The sequence below is a fragment of the Elephantulus edwardii genome, unplaced genomic scaffold, assembly GCF_000299155.1.
Source record: "Elephantulus edwardii isolate Elephantulus edwardi_28Jun2011 unplaced genomic scaffold, EleEdw1.0 scaffold00284, whole genome shotgun sequence".
In the NCBI taxonomy this organism is placed as follows: Eukaryota; Metazoa; Chordata; class Mammalia; order Macroscelidea; family Macroscelididae; genus Elephantulus; species Elephantulus edwardii.
Window position 1 is genome coordinate 1,826,485 of NW_006400034.1, and position 9,521 is coordinate 1,836,005.

A 9,521-nucleotide genomic window follows, 5' to 3' on the forward strand; every position below is an offset into this window, starting at 1 on the left:
TTGACAAGCACTGTGGCATTTGGACAAGAACAAACTGGGAGGAGGGTAGAGAGAATAGTGCAACAATGGAAACCCAAAATCTCTGTAAATGTTTATGAAAATTAATAAAATATAGAAAAAAATAAAGAGCAAGGGAGTCAGTTTAAAGACCAAGGTGCACTTTAAAGACGAAGGATAGGACAGGGTTCAGAGCTATGATGCACAGGGTCACTATGAGTTTGCAGGCAACTTGATGGCAAATAACAATATCATCCATGAATAGGAAACATTTTTTCCATTTTTTTAGGTCTCTCACTGTTTCTCACAGTAGTGTTTTGCAGGTTTTTTTTATAAAGGTTCTTTGTGTGTCCAGTTAGGTTCATTTCCAAGCATCTCTGGTCTTTTTATGACTTGTTCAATTTCTTCTTTTGTGATGGGCCTGTTCAAGTGTTCTACATCTGTCTGTGTCAAAGTGATTGGGGTGTGAGTTTCAAGGAATTTGTCTATTTCCTCTAGGATTTCAAATATATCAGAGTATAGCTTTTCATGATACTCCATTATTAAAAAATTTATTTTCAGGTGGTTTTATTGTGATGTCACCTCTATCATGTCTTCTCTTTCTTTTCTTAAGTTTGCCAATCATTTGTCTATTTGTTTTACTGACGTTTTTGAAGAATCAGCTCCTGGTATTGTTGATGGTTTAAATTATTTTTCTGTTTTATGTCTCATTAACTCAGCTCTTGCCCTACAATTTCTTTTCTTCTAGAGGCAATGGGGCTAGATTATTGTTCTTGTTCTATTTAATGGAAGCGTTGAATTAGATCATTAATTTTGCTTCTTTCTTACTTTTTTATTTGTTTGCCTGTTACTATGAACTGCCCCCTGAAGACTGCCTTAACAAGATTCCAGAGGTTTGGGTATGTTCTATTTTCATTTGGTTTTGAGGAATTTTTTAAATATAATTTATCATTTCTTTTCTAGCCCAATTGTGTTCTAGCAAAGTGTCATTTTGTTTCTACATGGGTGGTTTTATAAGATATACCCTTTTGTCATTAATTTCTAGTTTTATGGCATTGTGGGTCTGAAAGATAACTTCTATTTTATTATCTCAATGTTTTTTAATTTGTTGAGGTTTGCTTTGTGTCCTAATATGTGATCAATTTTGGAGAATTTACCATGTGCATTTGAGAAGAAAGTAAATTGGCTTTTATTTGTGTGCAGTACCCTGAATACATACACAAGGTCAAGTTGGCTGATTGTATCAGTTAGATCTTCTGCATTATTGTTTTAGTTTCTTTCGAGTTGACCTATTCTTCAATGACAGTAGCGTGTTAGAGGCTCCTACCAGTATTATGGTGCTATCTGTTTCTTTCTTTGAGTCTGTTAACTGTTGTTTTATGTATTTTGCAGGTCTATCATTTGGTGAGTAGATGTTGACCAACGTATGTCTTCTTGATCTGTTATGCTTTTAAATCATTCTATAGTGCCCCTCCTTACCTCTTGTTTCTTAGTTGTTTTTCTTGTAGGCATCAAATTAATGGATTTTGGATTTTGTTTATTCTGCTACTCTTTTCCTTCTAATTGGTGTATTTAAGCCATTCACATTACGTGTGATTATTGACATGTCAGGTTTTATTATTGTCATTTTGGTGTATTTCTTTTTGTGTTTTTCTAGTTACTATGATCCATTCATATCCCTCCATGGTCAGCACACTTGGCACCAGCAGCCAGAAAATTAAAAAAAGTATTGTGATGGGAAAGTCTGCTGTTAGGGACCTCTCTAAAGTACTCAAGAGCAACGGTGTCTCTCTGGAGACTAAGGTCCGCCTGGTATAGGCCATGATTTTTGCAATCACTTGTTATGCATCAGAGAGTTGGACAATGACTAGGGAGGATAGAAGGAGAATTGACGCCTTTGAGCTGTGGTGCTGGAGAAGAGTATTGAATGTGCCATGGACTCCCAAGAAAACAAACAGATTCATCCTGGAGAGGGTTAAACCAGGCTACTCCTTGGAGGCAAGGATTCTGGGGCTTCGTCTGACATACTTTGGACATGTTGTAAGGAGAGACAGGTCTTTAGAGAGGGACATCATGCTGGGTAGAGTAGAGGGACAGCAAAGGAGGGGAAGACCCTCTCTGAGGTGGATTGATTCAATGACTGGGGTAATCGGGATGGGTGTGTCAGAAGCAATACGATTGGCACAGGATAGAGCAGGGTTTAGGGCTGTTGTACATAAGGTCGCTATGAGTCGCAAACAACTCGATGGTACTTAACAACAACAACAACAACATGGTCCATCCACTTTCCTTTGGTGTCTCTGTGTGAAGAACATCCCTAAGTGTTTCTTGTTGAATTGGTCTTGTTTTCACAAATTCCGTAAGTTCCTGCTTTTCAGAAAATGACCGAATTTCTTCTTCACATTTGATGGACAGCTTTGCTGTCCTAGCATCCTAGGCTGGCAATTGTTTCCTTTCAGCCTTCTGCACATACCATCCCTTTGCCTTCTTGCTTGCATCATTTCTGCTGTGAAATCAGAACTCAATTAGTTTTAGTCTCTCCTGATTTTAGTTTTGGAGAATTTGACTATGATATGTCTTGATATTTTCCTTATGGTTCTAGTGCTTTTGGGGTTTTTCAAGCTTCTTAAATTTTTCATGATATCTGGGAAGTCCTCTTCCATGATTCTTAGTACTTTTCCTGAACCCTTATGTTCTGGAATACCAATCATGTTGTTCCTTTTGATGCCATCCCACTTAATTTTAATGTTTTCTTCATTTTTCTTTCATCTACTCTCTTGTTTCTTCTAGCATGTTACTATTTAGGTTCTTGTCTTCCAGCTCACTAACTTCCTGTTTCATCTCTTCTGTTCTTCATTTCTGTCCCTTCAGCATGTTTGAAACTTTTGCCATTTTTCCCTCCCTTGATATTACGGATCACATTTTCATGCTATTTTCATTTCTGTTCATTCAAGTACTAAGTTGTTTGTACCCTTTGTACACTTTGTGTCTTGTGTTGATTTATAATTTTTTTATATCTTTTTGTCTATACTATCATCTATCTTTCTTTCTTTTTTTCCTTCCTTCCTTCCTTCCTTCCTTCCTTCCTTCCTTCCTTCCTTTCTAATTTCTTTCCAATTTCTTCAGTTTTTGTCCCTCCATGTTGATATGTATCTCCTGGCTCCTTGTCTCTGGGATATTTGCTTTATTTATGGTTTCCATTCTTTCTCCCATCATTTGTACCTTCAGCTACAGAAGTAGCTGTTCTTATAACTCCATGTCAATGTATTTCTTCTGTGTCCCTATCTCAAGGGTACTCACTGGGTCTGCAATCTATTCCATTTTTTAAGGAAAAGGCTTATTTTGGTCTTATACAATGTTTGAGGTCATTCGCTGCTTTTTTGACATTATCTAAAGTGTTTCTTGTTATGTGTTAGGCTGTTTCTGTTGTGCCTGTATAAGTTGGTGACATTTCTTTCATTTTATGATGCTACTGATTAGTTGAAGCCTCATATCGTTCAATTTATATGCGTGGGCAACTTGCTTTACTGGAAGTCTTTCTGATCCTGTGCAGTGGGAAAGTTCGACTTTCCTAAAGTCTTTCAGGTTCTCTCTGGTTTGCAGCACAGCCCTGTGGGAATCTTGCCTGAGTGAGGCCTGCATCTCTAGATGGTCTGTGGTCTAGCCAACAGACCAGGTTTCCCAAATGCAGCAGCTTCTCCCCAGGGGAGTTGCAGGCAACTCCCCACTCCCCCACCCTCCGCACCTCAGTGTACCTCCCCTCTGGGAGGAAAGAATCTATTGTCCTGAATGGTTCCCTAAATTCAGCAGTTTCTCTCCAGGGGAGATTTTCTCTGATTTTAATAGCAATTAAAAGTCAACTGATATTTATCAAATCCATATTGTGTGCCAGACACTGGACAACATGAAGGATGGATACAGAGGTGGTTGCAATATGCTTCATCTTTGAAAAAAGCCAAAAAACCTTTCAGTGATAAATAATGTGCTCTAAGAGTTCAAAGGATGATGAAATCAATCCTGACTCTAAATGGCATTTAAAAAAGTGGGCAGTGAGGATTGTCTGTTTACAAGTCATCTTGCAGAATAAAGAATTCATCCTGGATTTTCAACATTAGTGTACTTAGCTCCATTATAATTGAAATTGATATACAATAGAGACCATGCTACTTATAAAGTATCTAAAATTTGAAGAACTAAAATATTTTGATTTGTAATCTAGATCCTGCAACACATCCATTCTTTCTGACTTGGAATATGCTGTATAAAAAGTAGTAATACTTCATAATACAAACTCCAAACAAGACCCAAATGTACATGCAGATATATTGTCCTTGGTCTAGAGAATTTTTCCAAATGAAATAACTTATTATTCTAGGCAATCTTTGATTAAATTCCTCCTTATAAGCCAAAAAAAATTTGACACTGACCATAGGTTCCTACATGGATTTTTCAGAATAATGTGGATAAATCATTGTTATTTCTTTTCCCATTAAGAGTATCATATTAAATCTACATGCACTTTCCTCAAAATATTATTTGCAATTAATATGAGTCCCATAAGAAAACTTGACAGAGGACAACTTACAAAGTGAGGTATGCAAATATAATGAGGTTATGACTAACCATCACTGTTGTCAGGTACACCTGGCCCACATGTGCTGGTAAGAGTGAACCAAACACCTTTTCTGTTTAAAGTTCATTTTGAATTATTGGCAAAACCTGTATTTCTCTCTCTTGAAATGGAAAGAAAGCATGATATGCTTTGAGATAGGAATAATAATGGGATTACAATATGAAGGTAATTCTTGAAAATATAAAAGATTTCAAAGCTTAAGGATAACTTTAGATTTGGTCTTAAAGTCCCTTGAAGTTTAGAAATTTCTGCCCGATTATTTAAAGAACTAAAAATTAACCTATATGAAGATTCACCTGTGATTTAGGAAAACTTTTAATTCAGTAGCTAACAACTATTTTCAACACACAGTCTTCTAAGAAATAAGCTGATCTTACACATGATAAGGGTGAAAGATTGATTATGGTCATTCTATTCTTGCCATTATTACCACTTGAATCCCAGACTATATTGGTAGGATCTTTCTCAGCTTCTGCAATATCCGGTCCCAGTGAAGCAGTCTATGACATTGTAAAAAACTTGTTCATTCTTAATGTGTGAGTGCTTATCCTTGCTGATTGACAATCCCCACACTGAAATGTGCCAGGGACCAGAAGTAAAGGAATAATGTTGTTGTAGTGTAATGTCATTGTTGTTTACTGTTGAGTCAGAACTGACCCATAGCTGAGCCTCTAGTGATTTTCAGAGACAGTAAATCACATGGGTGGAGATTGTCCATCTTTCACTTGTGAGGCAGTTGGTGGATTCAAACTGCATGCCTTTGGGTTTGCAGCACAGTTTCTTACCACAGGCCACCAGTTAAGTAGTTACTTTAACACATATTTATCAATTTCTTCTATACTAAGAAACTCTCAAGCTGCACATCTCTAGAACTTGGTTTTGTCTGAACTTCAAGTTGGGCAAAAGCCAAACTGAGAGCAGAGAATATCAGAACAATCTCTATTTGTGTTTTATTGACTATATAAAGGCATTAAAGTGTGTGTATCATAACAAACTATGGCTAACACTGAGCAGAATGAGAATCACAGAACACTTAATTGTGCTCGTACAAAACCTATACCTAGACCAGGAAGCTGTTGTGTGAATAGAGCAAGGGGACACTAACTACATGGATTAAAATCAGGAAAAGTGTGTGACAGAGTTGTAACCTTTCTTTATATCTATTCACTCTGTATGCTGAGAAAATGATTTAAGAAGCTGGACTCTATGAAAAAGAACGTGGAATCAAGATCAGAGGAAGACTCGTCAACAACCTGCATTATGCAGATGACCCAACCATCCTTGCTGAGAGTGAGGAGGACTTGAAACACTTGCTGAAAAAAGATCAAAGACCATAATCTTCAATATGAATTGCACCTCAACATCAAGAAGACAAAAATCTGAACCACTATACTGATAATTAACATCATGATAGATGGAGAAAAGATTGAAATTATCAATAGTTTTGTCTCGCTTGGATCTGTAATCAACAACCTTAGTACCGGTAGTCAGGAGACCAAGAGACATAATGCATTGGGCAAGTGTGCCATCAGGGACCTCTAGAAAGTACTGAGGAACAATGAGATCAGCTTAAAGACTAAGGTGTGCTTGATTGAGGCCATGGTATTTTCAATCACTTGCTATGCATCTGAGAGCTGGACAATGGACAAAGATGACAGAAGAAGAACTGAAGCCTCTGAGTTGTAGTGTGGGGAAGAGCATTGAATATGCCATTGACTGCCAAAATAGCAAATAGAAATGTCTTTTAAAAAGTAAAGCCACCACTATGTGGTGCAAACACTATGGAAGGCAGGATGACACTTTCTCAAAAAGTTGCAATAGAAATACCATTTGACCCAGCAATTCCACTACTGGGAATATACCCCAAAGAGAGCATGACTGACATCCAAGCAAATATATGCACACCAAGTTTATGGCTGCTTTGTTCACAATGTCAAAGAGTTTTAAACAATCTAAGTGCCATCAACAAACGAATGGATAGAGAAGCTGTGAAATATTCACACAATGGAATACTACGCTGCATTGGGAAACAAATAACTCATGAAATATTATACAAAATGGGTGACTCTTGAGGACATTATGCTGAGTGAACTATCTCAGTCAAAAAAGGACAAATGCTGCATAGTGCCACTGTTGTAAAACGGGACTGACATTGGGGTATGGGGAGACTGAGAAAGGTGGGATCAATTACATATACTGCACTGAAACAGATGAAGGAAAGAACTATTTGAAAGGGGTATATGATTAAGTATTATTGTCATGACAGGAGTCCAGAACAAAGGCTGCATAGTGGAGTGGACTTGGGGACAAGGATTGTTTAACAATGCAAGAATTTTTATTTTACTTTACAAAGAGAAGAGTGAACTGGGAGGGAGGAGTGGGCAGGGAGAAAAGTGCAACAATGAATGAATGGGAATCCAAAGTCTCTGTAAACTTTCATTGACATTAATAATAATACAAAAAAATTTAAGAAAATGTAAAGCTATAGTGGTCCTTGGATACAAGAATGGTGGAGCTTCATGTGACATATTTTGGGCATGTTGCTTGGAAAGGCTATTCCTTGAAAAGGGACATCATGCTTGGAAAAGCGGAGGGTGAGTGAAAGAGGGAAAGACCCCTAATGAGAAGGATTGACCCAGTGACTACAGCAATGGGTTCAAGTGTGTGAGAAATGAGGCTTGTACAGGACAGGAAATGGATCAGCTCTGTTATTCACAAGATTGCTACGTGTTGTACTTCACCTGAGGACCTTAAGAATAAGGATAACAATAGGTTGAACAGACTCTTCCTCTTATGACCATGATCTTGAGACAGTACGAACATGACACTTGATGATCTACTCCTCTCCACAGCTATGTATCTTAATGGTGTGGCATGGGTGCTATCTTCCATGCAAGGTAATTCCTAGAGATTTACATCATCTTTCCTTGCTTACTCTCCCTTTTCTGAATTGAATGTAGGAGTTAGGCATTGTCAAAATTGCTACAAGTATAATACTTTTAATATGGAAACAGGTATTTTTGTCTAGATGTTTCTGGTCAGCTATCTTTGATGAGTAACTTTGATGGGAAATATAATGACAAAACTTATTAGGTTAAGCGAAGTATTCTAATAATAATCTCCCACTGATGCACTGTTCAAAGAAGAGGTTACTATTGTTGCTCCTTAAGAATTTATAAAGAGAATGGAATTGCTGTAGAAAAATAGAAGAACTTTTAGTTATGGGCTCAATGCAAAAGAGGGGGGTCCTCAATGATATGGATTGACACAGTGGCTGTGTGATGTTAGAACATTTCAAAATGACTTTGTGTATATATATGTGTGTGTGTGTGTGTGTGTGTGTACCGTCAAATTGGATCTCACTGGTGCAGGAGGAGATTGTCCTGCCTTCTCCAGCAGAGCAGCTGGTGGATTTGAACCACTCGCCTCTGGGATTGTAGTGCAGCTTCTTGCCACTAAGCCACCAGAGTTCACCCAAAATTACTTTTACATCCATTGCTTAGCTCTATTGAGGGCATGATCCCCAACTACCTCAACTATAGATGAATCACCCATTGATCAGCATCTACAACATCATCAACAGCTGTGTGACCAACATAAAAGAAAGAGCTAATCAGACTGGGGAGAGACTGCAGGAAAAGTGGAGGCTGATGGAGCCCTGGAGACAGAGCCAGAGTCAAAGGTCTTGCTTCTGGATGACTGAAAGAGAAGCTGACTTGTAATTGCTATGAGACAAAGAAAGCTTGCTGGGAAGTTGAGGAAAGCAGAGGCTTCTTGCCTTTGTGTTGCTGTGCTCAACTTTGTCTTCCACTTGCTGATTGAGAAGCCATCTGAACTAATTGAGTAATGTGTCTTGCTGTTGAGTAATGCATCTTCCTGTTAACCTAGATTAGGACAGCTTTTCCCTAAAACTTGGACTTTCACTTTATGATAGCTTTTCCCTTACCCACTTTCTAACCTGTTTCCTTAATAAACTCTACATCTGGGAGTATAGTTAACTCTGTGAGCCATTGACAATGAATTTTGAGCCCCATTATTAATAGCAGTAGGTGCAGGATTATGTGAGGCTATGCTTGATCTTATAACTGTTTGGTAATGTGGATGTTGTTGATGGGGGATTTGCTCCTTTGATTGACTGCAGTAATTGGTTGAACTATAACAATGGTTGTGAAGATGACACAGCATCAGGTAATTTTCCATTCTGTTACACTACATTGTTGTTGTTGTTGTGTACCATTGAATCAGAACTGACCATGGCTGACTCTCCAGCAGGTTTTCAGAAGGAATTAATTGCATAGGAGGATATTGCCCATCCTTCTCCCATGGAGCAGCTGGTGGACTCTAACCATATGCCTTTGTGATTACAATGTAGCTTCTTGTCACCAGGCCACAGGTGCTTATTCCATATCTACCGGTCAGCACCTGACAATTAAAACAGGCTCTTCCTGGATGGTACAAACTGTTAGCATACTTGGCTGGTAACTGAAAAGGTCCAGGCTCAAGTTCGTCTAAACACATGACAGAAGAAGGTCATCTACTTCCAAAAATCAGTCATTCAAAGTCACGGTTCTGCTGACACCCATGAGTTCTCTACACATGAGAATCTATTCCATTGTAGCTGTCCTTAAGAGAGTCCCTGCCTACCCAGAGCTTTAAAGTTTCTAGTAACTTGGGAAGAAAAAAAAGAGTAAGCTGCTTCAAATAAGTATATGCTTTTTTTATTTGCCCTCATCTAAGCTCCCCTCATAACAACTCAGTGTGTAACATAATAAAAGACTCCTCAGTCCTGCACCATCCCCACAACCACCACTGTGCCTGAGCCCATGCTTCAGTCCTGCACCATCGCCACAACCACCGCTGTGCCTGAGCCCATGCTTCAGTCCTGCACCAT

At 38.4% G+C, this 9,521-nt stretch overlaps 1 protein-coding gene across 1 annotated transcript in view; it reads right to left on the reverse strand.

The window, feature by feature from the left end:
* Positions 1-9,521, reverse strand: part of LOC102868218 (olfactory receptor 10Q1-like) — a 21,400-nt gene that overhangs the window by 10,189 nt on the left and 1,690 nt on the right. The window lies entirely within an intron of this gene.